Below are 12268 nucleotides of genomic sequence, written 5' to 3' on the forward strand. Positions count from 1 at the left end.
ATTTAAAAAAAAAGATAAATGGACCAAAAATAGGATAAATGCATTTTAAAGAACTCGGCTGAACGGGAACACCGAATGTCCGAGTGTTGGCGCCTGGGCGGGAGGAGTTTGGGCGCAGCACGGGGGCCGCGAGCAGGACGGGGCCTCGCGGTCGCTGGGCTGAGTGACGCGCAGCCGGCTGACTGAGGCATCCCGGCCACCGACAGCCATTCCTGCACGGCAGGCGCAGGCTCCTCGGTGCTTTCACCAGCAGGGGGCCCCCACGCGTGCCGCACAGCACCCCTGAAAAGCCGTGCCCCAGGAGTTTCAGGGGAGCTGCCGGACCTGCAGGGAGCCCCCGGGGCACTGGCGGAGCAAGCCGAGACGAGCGCTCTCCCTCCAAGGGCAGGCTCTGCCAGGCCGGGCTCTGCCTTCTCTGCTAGGCCACCGGCCCCCCTTCCAACTCCCCCCCTCCCTCCGTGTCTGCAAGGCCCAGGCCCAGGGGCGGGGTCCTCACCAGGGCTTGGGGCAGCCTACGGCCACCCAGGCGGCATCACTGAGAGTGGACTTGGTACCAGCACCACGACGTGAAGATGCTGGCTGGGTCTTGGGCCTCACCCGGACCGATGCCGACCGGACGCAGCCAGCTCACCGCACCTCTGCTTCCAGAGGCAAAACGACAAGGAAGCCGTCCCTCTGAACAGACTCTAAGTTGGGAGACCTTTGGGGAATTAAAAAGCGGAGCAAGAAGGGGCCAGGGCCCCAGCGTTCCCCCAACAAGCACCCTGGCAAGGTCTGTCCTTTCAAGCGCAAAGTTAAGCTAGAACGCAGGAACTGTCTGTCTCTTCAAGTTCATAAAGTAGATAAACATTTTTATTTCAGATAATCCATTTGAGTTATTCATCAAGAGGGTTAGAGGTTTTTTTTAAAAATAAATTTATTTATTTATGGCTGCGTTGGGTCTTCGTTGCTGGGTGCGGGCGTTTCTCTAGTTGTGGCGAGCGGGGGCTGCTCTTTATTGCAGGGCCCGGGCTCCTCATCGCAGGGGCTTCTCTTGCTGTGGAACACGGGCTTCAGTAGTTGTGGCTCACGGGCTTCAGTAGTTGTGGCTCACGGGCTCTAGAGCACAGGCTCAGTAGTTGTGGCGCATGGACTTAGTTGCTCCGCAGCATGTGGGATCTTCCTGGACCAGGGTTCGAACCCATGTCCCCTGCACTGGCAGGGGGATTCCTAACCACTGCACCACCCGGAAAGTCCCAAGAGGATTAGAATCTTTTAAATATGCAAATTTTTGGATTTCCTTCTTTAAAAAGCAAAACAATCCCGTGGCCCCCTGTGGCTGCTGCTGGCCTATGACTGCGGTGTGGCCAGGGGCTCTGGGACCGGGTGGCAGCACCTGTGCTGACCGGCTGATGGGAAGCTCTGTGGTGAAGGAAGAAGCAGCCCCGTCCACACCTGCCCCCGAGCCCCGCCAGCTGCAGCCTTAAACAGACAGAAAAAGGTCCCCTGGCCTCTGAATCTCCTTTCAGTGTCGTAGCTCTCACCTCCTGTGTACTTTAACATTCAAAAAACTTTTTAAAAGTGACTTCTTGGGCATTTATCCCAAAGAAATGAAAACCAATGTTCATACAAAAATATGTACAAGAATGTTCACAGCAGCTCCACTCGTAAGAGCCCCATTCTGGAAACCAAGCCCTTCAAGCGGGGAGAGGCTGCCACTCAGGTGCAGCACACAGCACACAGGAGTGACCAGTGGCTAGGGGAATCGGATGGGTCTCAAGGGGGTCATGCAGCGCGAGAAAGCCAATCTCAGAAGGCTGCCCAGGGCAGTCTCCACTTCTGTAAGGACCCTAACACGACAGATGGGTGCGCGGCCAAGGGTGAGCCCAAAGGGCTCTCTGGGGCGAGGTCATGGCTCCGTGTGGGGACCACGGTGGGGGGGTCCAGGAAGTGCCACGTGAGCTCCGACCGCACAGAACCGCACACAAGCGCGCGCGCATGCGCGCTCACACGCCCCTCCCCCTCTCCCTCGCAATCCGAATCAGCTCCGTGGCTGCTCGGAAGCCAGTTTCCTGGTGGGGATACGTGTCTGGGCGTCTCACGCAGACGCCCACACTGGGTGGCAGGGCAAGCATGTACCTCCAGGACACTTCTTTACAACTGCCCCTGGACCTATAACTATTGATATTTCAAAACAAAAAGTTTAAAAACTAAGTGACTATAGCTCATTCCCCTCAAGACTAATCTCCCCAGAACAGCAAACAGGTCTAATTTATCAACATAACCCCGAGGCCACAGCCAATCATAACACCTTGCACATCCCCGCTTATTAGCTGTCTTTAAGTGAAGGACAGTGTAACCGGGCAGGACGCCACAGGGGCCTTCCCGGCACAGCCCCTCCCCCCGTGTCCTCCGCTTTAGCGCCTCTCTGAAGTACCCAGATGACAGTAATTGATGCACATTTCCTGAAGTTGTTTTGCAGATGTGAAAGCCTCCCCCACCAAATGGCAGATGTTAACTACTTGATGACCATGAGCCATAGCCCCAGGCCTCCTGGAGCCTAAGGACGGATAACGTGAACCCCTGTGACACCACCCTGTTCCCTCAGCATCAGCCAATCAGAAAACTGTGCACGACCTGATCACAAACCCTGCGACCCCCACTCCCTCGCCCTCTTTGCCGAAAGCCTTCAGGGAGCTCGATGCTTTTTAGGGCACGAGCCACCTCGTCTCCGTGCGAGGCCCTGCAGTAAACCTTTCTCTGCTCCAGACTCTGGTGTTTCAGTTTGTTTGGCCTCACTGTGCATCCGGCACACGAACTTGCATTTACAAAAGCAGCTTACCACCAAAATACAAGAAAAATATTTCAGTGACTTCTAGTAATAAAGGATTCAAGTTTTTTGTCTTGGCTACAAATACAACTTATCGTCTTTTTCCCCAGTTACTTGTGTAAAAGTCACTGGCTTAAATTTTCTAAGCATATTGAGAATTACTATAAATTATGTCAATAAAGACATAATTTATTTATAATATAAATTAATTTATAATTAACTATAATTAATTTATAATTAATATGAAGTATGTCTATAAAGAGACACCCTGTGTTGGGGGGAAAAGATTAAGTTTCAAGGGTTCCTCTGTGGCAAGTTAATCACCTCTGGCTTTTAGCATCTTTTCGACCAAACCTAAAATCCTGACTCTGCGCAGCGACCAATTTAATTTAGGGCCCAGGGACTTCCCTGGTGGTCCAGTGGTTAAGACTCCGCACTTTCACTGCCGAGGGCCCAGGTTCCATCCCTGGTCAGGGAACTAAGATCCCATAAGCCCTGCAGCGTGGCCAAAAAAAAAAAAAAAAAAAAAAAGATTATTTAAGGCCCAAACCAAACTCCCTCGGAATAACACAATTAAGCCTGAGTTTACCAACAGAGGAAGTCGAGCCACCCTCCATGGGCCCCATGCAGCTCAGGTCAGCGGCCACTCAGGCTGGCGGGGTCGGGCTGGAGACCACGGCTGACCCACAGCCAGGAAGCTACATGGGAAACCCTGGGACCCCACCTCCCTTTCCTCGAGGGGTCCTCAGAACGCCCAGCCCACGAATTCACGAGTGGTCAATCCAGCGGGAGCCCCAGGGGCTGAGTTCCGGGCCGGCTGCAGCTTGGTGTAGTCTACACTTGGGGCAGCAGCACTGCGAGGAAGAGGGGCAGAGGGCACGCTTACGGCTTTTGCTCCGAGAGACTGAACGGGCACAGCCATGACACCCAGCCACCATCACAGGAACCAGCCCAGGAAGCAGCCTGCTCCCTCTGCGCCAGACCTGCAGAAAGTCAGACCTCCATCTCTAGCGACAGCCCAGGAAGCCCTACAACCGCCCTGTGACATCCCCCCCAATGGCCTGGCTTGATCAATAACCCACGGCTTCCACGGTCTTTCTCCTCGCTCCCGACTGAGGACCAACCGCAGAAAACCGCACGTGCCCCAGCCATCGCAGTGGCGCCCGGGTCTCGTCAGCCGTCCAGCTTCCCCAGCCCCGCAGCCCCCAGCAGGACCCCGAGCCCCCTCTCCACCGGGAAGCGCTCCCACTCCCCTGCTGCCCAAGTCCCTGCTCAGCCCGGTGGTGGCAGTAGTGGTGGCGGCTCCCCGGCCGCAGCAGCTTGGAATAAACAGCCTCTGCTCTTCTCGCAAGGCAGCCTTCATTCATCTCCACAGTCACTGCAGATAATCGGGAAAGAAGCAGAAAGCACAAGCCAAAGACACTCGGGAACCAGTGATCACGCCAGCTCCCGGCGCGTCCCGAGCGCGGTCTCCTCTGCGTGTCTGAGTCTCAGCAAGTCCTGCTTTCCTTGATCACCGCACCTTCCACGTTACTCAGAACTTTACCACCACTTCTGACAGCCGCGAGTCTGCCCCAACATACAACGCCCTGATCTTACTGACGGCTAATCCAGGGCCCTGCCCTCCCAGCCTTCCAGGCGGGTGCAGGCGGCCCCACAGCTCCAGCACCGACTCCTCAGTGCGTCTGCAGGGCGAGGGACAGCGCGATTTTACCAAGCTGCCTTCAAGGAAGGAAGGAACCAATTCCCCCTCTGCCGTTTCTCCTGCACCGATCTGTCACAGCTGCTGGCGAGCTCCCACTGTGCTTCACCGACAGCCCCAGCCCCAGCCAGACCCTCCCCACCCACATCCCTACCCCTCCCACCCCACACAGCACTTCTGCCTGCTCGGCCCCCCCACCAGCCGGTTTCACCACCCGACGTAACATTACTTAAGACTGAAAATCAGCTAGTTGAATGGGTGAAGAGTGGTGTATCTGACAACGGGACACCACTTGGCAAACAAAACCCACCATGAGACGCAAGGACACGCCACGATGGATCTCAAAACACCACGTGAATATGAATAACAAAGCAAGAACAAGAACACAGGGACCGTACTGCTATGTACATGAACTCACTGAACAGGCAAAAGCTAACCCAAGTTGTTGCCACTGACGAGTCACGACGGGCGGGAACTCCCTGGGACGGTGGGAACACAGCCCCCTCCAGATGGGCGCCTGGGTCACGCGAGAGGATGCATTTGTCAGAATTCACTGAACTGCACAACTAACATCTGTTCATCTCATTGCATCAAATTATACCTTCATAATAAACAAAAATGCATCAGTAACCAATGTGATGGGGTGGCTACCACATTAAATCTAAAACACTTTAGATACTGCCCGCCGCCCGCGCCCCCGACGGGCAGGCCAGAACACATACAGGCTCAAAGTCAGCCCAAATTATTCCCCGCAAACGTTCCAAAGCCTAAGCGACTGTTAATTTGTGCCACACTCCACAAAAGAAGATGCTGGCCGACTTACATCTACGGAAGGGAGCAGCCCATGGGCAGTGCCCCATCACCCAGGGGCTGGGTGAGTGGGTGGGGTCACGATGAGCTCAGACGGTGGCCTGCGAGGGTTCCCCCTCCTCAGACAACTGCGTTTGGGACAAAGTCAGAACAGAGCATGGTTCAGAAGGGACTCTGAGAGATGCTCAGGGCAGAAGAGGTGGGGACCCAGAACCCCTAGGCTGGCCTGGTGGAGCACAGCTCCCTGCCCAGCAGTGACTGTGGTCTGAGGGCACTGAACCTTTCTAACACGGGGTGACACAAGGCCCTACGCCTCCGAGGCTGTCCTAACCGCAGAGCCTGACTCACCGCTGAGTGCAGAACAAAAAAATGTCAGGCATTATTACCACCTCCGTCACCTCCACAGTCGGCTGGAAGGTCTCGCCACGCAGCTGGTTAAACACCCGAGGCGCACCGAGTCCTCAGTTAGCACGTGCCACACAAAACCCTCCAACATCGCCGGACAGCCGGCCTGCCAGGGTTGACCCCCGTCGCTGCACAGCACCGCCCTCAGGCCTCCTCCAGGACAGGCGCAGGCCGGACAGAGGAACATGAAGAGGGACAGACAGGCCACGAGTTCCACGTGGCGGTGAAGCCACGGGGGGCACTGTGCCCGCCCACCCCGAGCACTCCCAGCAGAGACCCCAGTCACAGCCAGGTCCCCATTCCTGAGCAGCTCTCACGCCACGTGGCCACCGTCCCAAGAGCTGGTGGAAAATGCAGATCCCCAGATCCAGAGCAGCAGGGCTGGGGGCGCTGGGGATAGACTCGTCACCATGACCTTCAGCCGCGGCCAAGCACTCTCGTGAGTTTCAGGTTTTTAAGGCAAATCAACATGAACACTCTCAGTGTCTGTCTCACTATTTGGTTTTGAAATACTCATCAAAGAAAACTGAAGATGGAGCAAGCAAAGCAAAATTTTGAGACGGTTACCTCTAAGCTGTGTGACGGTCACCCCTCCACTATTACCTGTCTGCAGCTTTCAAAAGCTAGCACTAAAAAGTTGGTTTCAAGTACGTTTTTTTTTTGGCTGTGCCGTGCAGCTTGTGGGATCTTAGTTCCCCGACTAGGGACTGAACCCGGGCCCACGGCAGTGAAAGCGCAGAGTCCTAACCACTGGACCGCCAAGGAATTCCCTCAAGTACTTTTGTTACTTGGAATAAAATACACAAACCTCTCTGCCTGGGAATATGTTCTACTGGCAAGTTGAGGGAAACTTCCAGCCCTCCTTCCAAGATAAAACCTGCCATTCTCTCTCTCCAAAAAAAAGAAAAAAGAAAAAAAGGTTGTAACTGATTTTTTATTCTGAATTTCAACTCTAATTATAAAACATGGTGAAACTTGAAAATAAAGAGCAACTGTATGTAGGAAGTTCATACAATATTTAACTTAATTTTGTAAGCGGACAGTATCTTCTTTGCCTCATTTTAACAGTAAACTCAGTCTGGCTGTTCTGTGTAAGCAACACAGGGTCCCACAAGAGGAAACACGGCAATTTCCAGCAGAGGAAAACCCTCTATTTGGACCAGAGCTTCTCCCAGCAAACAGTTACCTGGTGGATGCTTTTCCTGGTAATCCTGCTGTGGGGACAATAAGCTTTTGAAAATGTAGAGCTGCGCTTGCCTCTGACTTGTGGAAGTGAGTGCCTGGTACTTTTCCTAGTCCTCTGACTGCAGCAGGATGGGGCGGGACAAGGAGCCCACTGAAGACAGCTCCCTTAGCAGCCAGGGTCCGGGAGTCCTCCTCCCCCCACATCCTGCTCCCCTCCCTGATGTCTGTCTCCAATGGACTGGGGAGCTTAGGCCAGCCTGCAGGGGAAGCAGACAGAGCACCAGCTTCAGACCACCCAAGGCTGGCATCCCTTGCTCCCCGATACCCCCTTGATCAGCTTAGAGAGAAGCTGGGTCTCCTACAGTATGGGGGAGCGAAGGATATTGCAAAATATCCTTAACATTCCTTTTCAAAGCAATTAAAACTGAGACACAAAGGAAAAGAACCCAAACTGAGCGCTCACAGGCATGCAGCCTACTACAGGGAGGCAGCCCTGCCCTCCGGGGCTCCAGAGGAAGGTGCCCCTGGCCGGGCCATTTCTGGAAGGCACTACAGTACTGCAAATCCCAGTTCTGCTAAAAGAACCTAGGATGCAATTCAAGTGTTCCATCGCTAACACTCACCACCCACTCGTCGCTCTACAAGGAATGCAGATTAGGAAGGAAACCTAGAAACATGGACAGATGGGTGGATAAAAGGATGGACGAATGGATTATGGACTGATGGGTAGATGGGTGGATGATGGATGGAAGGACCGACCCGTGGGTGGAAGGAGGCGTAGAATGAGGGATGGATGAGTGACAGAGGAGCGGCAGCTTGGTGGCACTGTGGTCAGGGCTTGTAAATCCAAGTAGGTTACCAGGGTCCCCACAGGTCTCCCAGGAGGGTCTTCGTGGGAAGCAGGAGAAGGAGGGCCTGCACCGACCCCTTCCAAGTCAAAGGTTAAGACAATGTAGGGACTTCCCTGCGGAGGAGCCCAACAGACCCATCGTAACTGTTTCTTCTCTTAAAAAGAGCCCCCAATTAGGTTAAAGGCAAGGCTATATATTATTTTTGACTTGAAATGGTGCGGAAGAGCCAAAGTTTAGTCTGCGGCAGCAGAGAATCCCAGGAGGCCAGTCACTCGTCGAGCGGGCGGGAGGCGCCGGTCATTGCGACTGCGCCCCCTCCTCCGACGCGCCCCTGGACCCCCAGGCCGCCCCCTCCCCCGGACTACCCCCAGCCCCCCCAACTCCCCAGGCTGTCCTCAGCCCTCCGGGCCCCCCGCCCCAGGCCGCCCCCCAAGGACCCCACAGGCTCCCAGGGCCCCCGCCGCCCACGCCAGAGCCCTCCCGGGGACCCCGCCGCCGCACAAAGGCCCGGGCCCAGCCGAGAAGCTCACCTGGCAGCCCGCGTCCGCGCCGCCCGCGCCACCGCCGAGGGAGGGGCCGCCGGGAGGGGCGGGGCCTCCGGGGAGGGGCCGCCAGGGGCGGTGCCGCGCAGCGCCCACAATGGGTCGCCGTGGCGCCGGCCGCCCCGCCCGTTGATTGGCCGGGTGCGGGGGCGGAGCCTCTGGTTCAAACCACGGGCGGGGCCTGGCGCCCGAGTTCCCGCGCGGCCGCGTTGGCCGTTGGGCCCGCGCCCTCGGCCGCCCCGCCCCCGGCGGCTCCCAGGTCTCCGCGCGCGGCCCCAGTGCGCCTGCGCTGGCCTCCGGAGGGCGGGGCTGGTAGGGCTGGGAAGAGGACGGGGTGGGGGAGGGGGAGAGGACGGGGTGGGGGAGGGGGAGAGGACGGGGTGGGGGAGGGGGAGAGGACGGGGTGGGGGAGGGGGAGAGGACGGGGTGGGGGAGGGAAGCCCGGCGCCTCTGCTCCCTGGACTGCTCGTCCCTCCAGGGGCTTCAGGTTTACCTGTAAGAAATGAAATCACGAAAGTCGAAAGGAGGGACTTCCCTGGTGGCTCAGTGGTTAAGAATCCGCCTGCCAATGCAGGGGACACGGGTTCGTGCCCTGGTCCGGGAAGATCCCACATGCCACGAAGCAACTAAGCCCGTGCGCCACAACTATTGAGCCTGCGCTCGAGAGCCCGCGAGCCACAACTACTGAAACCCGCGCGCCGAGAGGCCGTGCTCCGCAACAAGAGAAGCCATCGCAATGAGAAGCCCACGCACCACAACGAAGAGCAGCCCCCTCTCGCCGCAACTAGAGAAAGCCTGCACGCAGCAACGAAGACCCAACGCAGCCAAAAATAAATTAATTAATTAAAAAGAAATGGAGGGGCTTCCCTGGTGGCGCAGTGGTTGGGAGTCCGCCTGCCGATGCAGGGGACACGGGTTCGTGCCCCGGTCCGGGAGGATCCCACATGCCGCGGAACGGCTGGGCCCATGAGCCATGGCCGCTGAGCCTGCGCGTCCGGAGCCTGTGCTCCGCAACGGGAGAGGCCACAACAGTGAGAGGCCCGCGTACCGCAAAAAAAAAAAAAAAAAAAAAAAAGGAAAGGAGAGGGGGTTTCTTTAAAAAATAACTTCTTAGTGGAGAGGTCCTAAATAGGATACACAGAAGGACTCACAAAACTAGATGAAAACTGTTATTGTCATGGTTTATTACTGCGAAAGGATGCAGAGATAAAGATTACGTGTGTGGGGCTGGAGCCAGGAAGATCCGTGCTCGCTCGGGGCTTCCACACCCCCACCCTAAATCTCATCTTAGACTATGTGGTGTGGCCCCAGGCCCCCAGCAAAACACTACTAGCTGGCAGGACATCCCCTCCCAAGACCGGAGGGCAAAGGTTTTGCCCTCTCCTTGGACAACTTTCCTTTCTTTACTACACAACAAGGGAAATCCCCAAGCTCAACGAAGATCTTATTTCTGTCATCTACTTTTAAATTATTACTGATGACATTATATCAGGACATCTCAGAATTTGGGGAATTTCATACAATTTTGGAATAGTTATATTAATACATACCTATACAAATATAAAGTTAAAAGGTTTAGTATTCCTTATTCTTTAACAAGCGTCCCATGTAACTTAACATCAAATAAGCCTGATTAGTTTAACATTTTACTGGGTGAGAGACAAATCCTTTGAGCTTTTCCAAAGGCCTGCTGGAAGAGCCCAGAGTTACTTCAAGGTCAGAAAGACTTCACTTAGAACCAAACTTTTGGAAATTTTGCCAAAAATATCTAAAGATTTTGGACATTTGCTCAAACAGGACAATGGACCATTAAGAAATGATGCTTGGGCTTCCCTGGTGGCGCAGTGGTTGAGAGTCTGCCTGCCGATGCAGGGGACATGGGTTCGAGCCCTGGTCTGGGAGGATCCCACATGCCGCGGAGCAACTAGGCCTGTGAGTCACAATTACTGAGCCTGCGCGTCTGGAGCCTGTGCTCCGTAACAGGAGAGGCCGCGATAGTGAGAGGCCCGCGCACCGCGATGAAGAGTGGCCCCCACTTGCCGCAACTAGAGAAAGCCCTCGCACAGAAACGAAGACCCAACACAGCCAAAAATAAATTAAAAATTTAAAAAAAAAAAGAAATGATGCTTAATTATCTATTTGACCAAAGTAATGATAAAAGATTTCAAAGATAAATACAAAAAGTTACATAGTTGTAAGCAAAATGTAGCTCTTTTAATATTGAGAAAATTCAGTTTTCTTAAGTAATCAAATACCTGATTAAGACAACCTGAAACACAGGAAATAATCTGGGTAAAACACAATTTTGGTTTTCTAAGCAGATTACTAAAAGGTAAGGAAAAACCTTTCACAATCTCTTATCAGAAGCAGGCAACAATTCAAGAAAACCTTGTCCTGTTAGCATATGAAACTTAGGTTTTAATTTTACATAAGTGCACTACTGATTTTAAAGCTTATTTTTAAAACCCTTGTAATAGCAATTCAATTTTAGCCATCTTGACCACACATAAATTTCCTTTTTTTAAGATTCCTTTTCCACAAACCTACAACTTAGTATTACCATCCAGCTTCTGTCCTGTCTTTCCTTTTTCCTATTCTGAAGCAATCAGATTCACTTTAGAACAAAAGTACTTTCTTTCCCTCAACAAAGTGCATTTCCATTCCTCATACCTTTTCTTACCAAAAACACACATCCTACTTTCCTTGTATACAGAGTTGTTTTCCTTTATTATTTCTAGTAGTTTTAAACAATTATGAATGGTCTGTTACTAGCAAATTTATCAATACAATTCAATTTTTCAATCAATACAATTCATCAATACAATTTATCAATACAATTCATAATTCCTAAAAGCATATTATCCTTGTAGTAAATTTGGCATGTTTACCAATAGACCAAATATCTACCAATAGACCAAAATATCTATTTCCTTTGTAAAGGAAGCCAAAAGTGAATGAAACTATTTTTAATTATGTTTCAGTATTTTATCTTATTTGGGAATAATCTAGATGTTTAATGACTACCCATCATTTAATTTAACTTAGCAGAACTGTAAGGTTTCAGGTTACCAAAAAGGTCTGAGGAACCTATTTAAAAGGTTTACCTAGAAACTTGTATTTCATCCACATCCATTCAATTCATTTGTTTTCAACAGTCGTATTTAGATCACTCATGAAAAATTTTATCATACCCAGTTATTTTTCTTGCTGGCAAATTATTTAACAAAGATAACATGAACTTGTCCGACCAACAAACCCAGGCAGGGGACTTGCATGGTGGTCCAGTGCATAAGACTCTGCGCTCCCAAAGCAGGGGGCCCGGGTTTGATCCCTGGTCATCCGGGAACTAGATCTCACATGCATGCCGCAACTAAAAAAGATCCCACGTACCACAACTAAGACCCAGAGCAGCCTAAATAAATAAACAAATATTAATAAATAAATAAATAACTCAGGTAGAATGCCTGCTTTTTTTAAAAATTTTAAATCTTTTATTGTAGTTTGAGCATGTTCATTTCTTTTTTTTTAACATCTTTGTTGGAGTATAATTGCTTTACAACGGTGTGTTAGTTTCTGCTTTATAACAAAGTGAATCAGCTATACATATGCGTATAGCCCCATATCCCCTCCCTCTTGCATCTCCCTCCCACCCTCCCTATCCCATCCCTCTAGGTGGTCACAAAGCACCAAGCTGATCTCCCTGTGCTATGCGGCTGCTTCCCACTAGCTATCTGTTTTATATTTGGTGGTGTATATAAGTTCATGCCACTCTCTCACTTCGTCCCAGCTTACCCTTCCCTCTCCCCATGTCCTCAAGTCCATTCCCTACATCTGCATCTTTATTCCTGTCCTGCCCCTAGGTTCTTCAGAACCTTTTTTTTTTTTTTTTTTTAGATTCCATACATATGTGTTAGCATATGGTATTTGTTTTTCTCTTTCTGACTTACTTCACTCTGTATGACAG

Source organism: Hyperoodon ampullatus, assembly GCF_949752795.1.
Source record: "Hyperoodon ampullatus genome assembly, chromosome: 3".
NCBI classification, from domain to species: Eukaryota; Metazoa; Chordata; class Mammalia; order Artiodactyla; family Ziphiidae; genus Hyperoodon; species Hyperoodon ampullatus.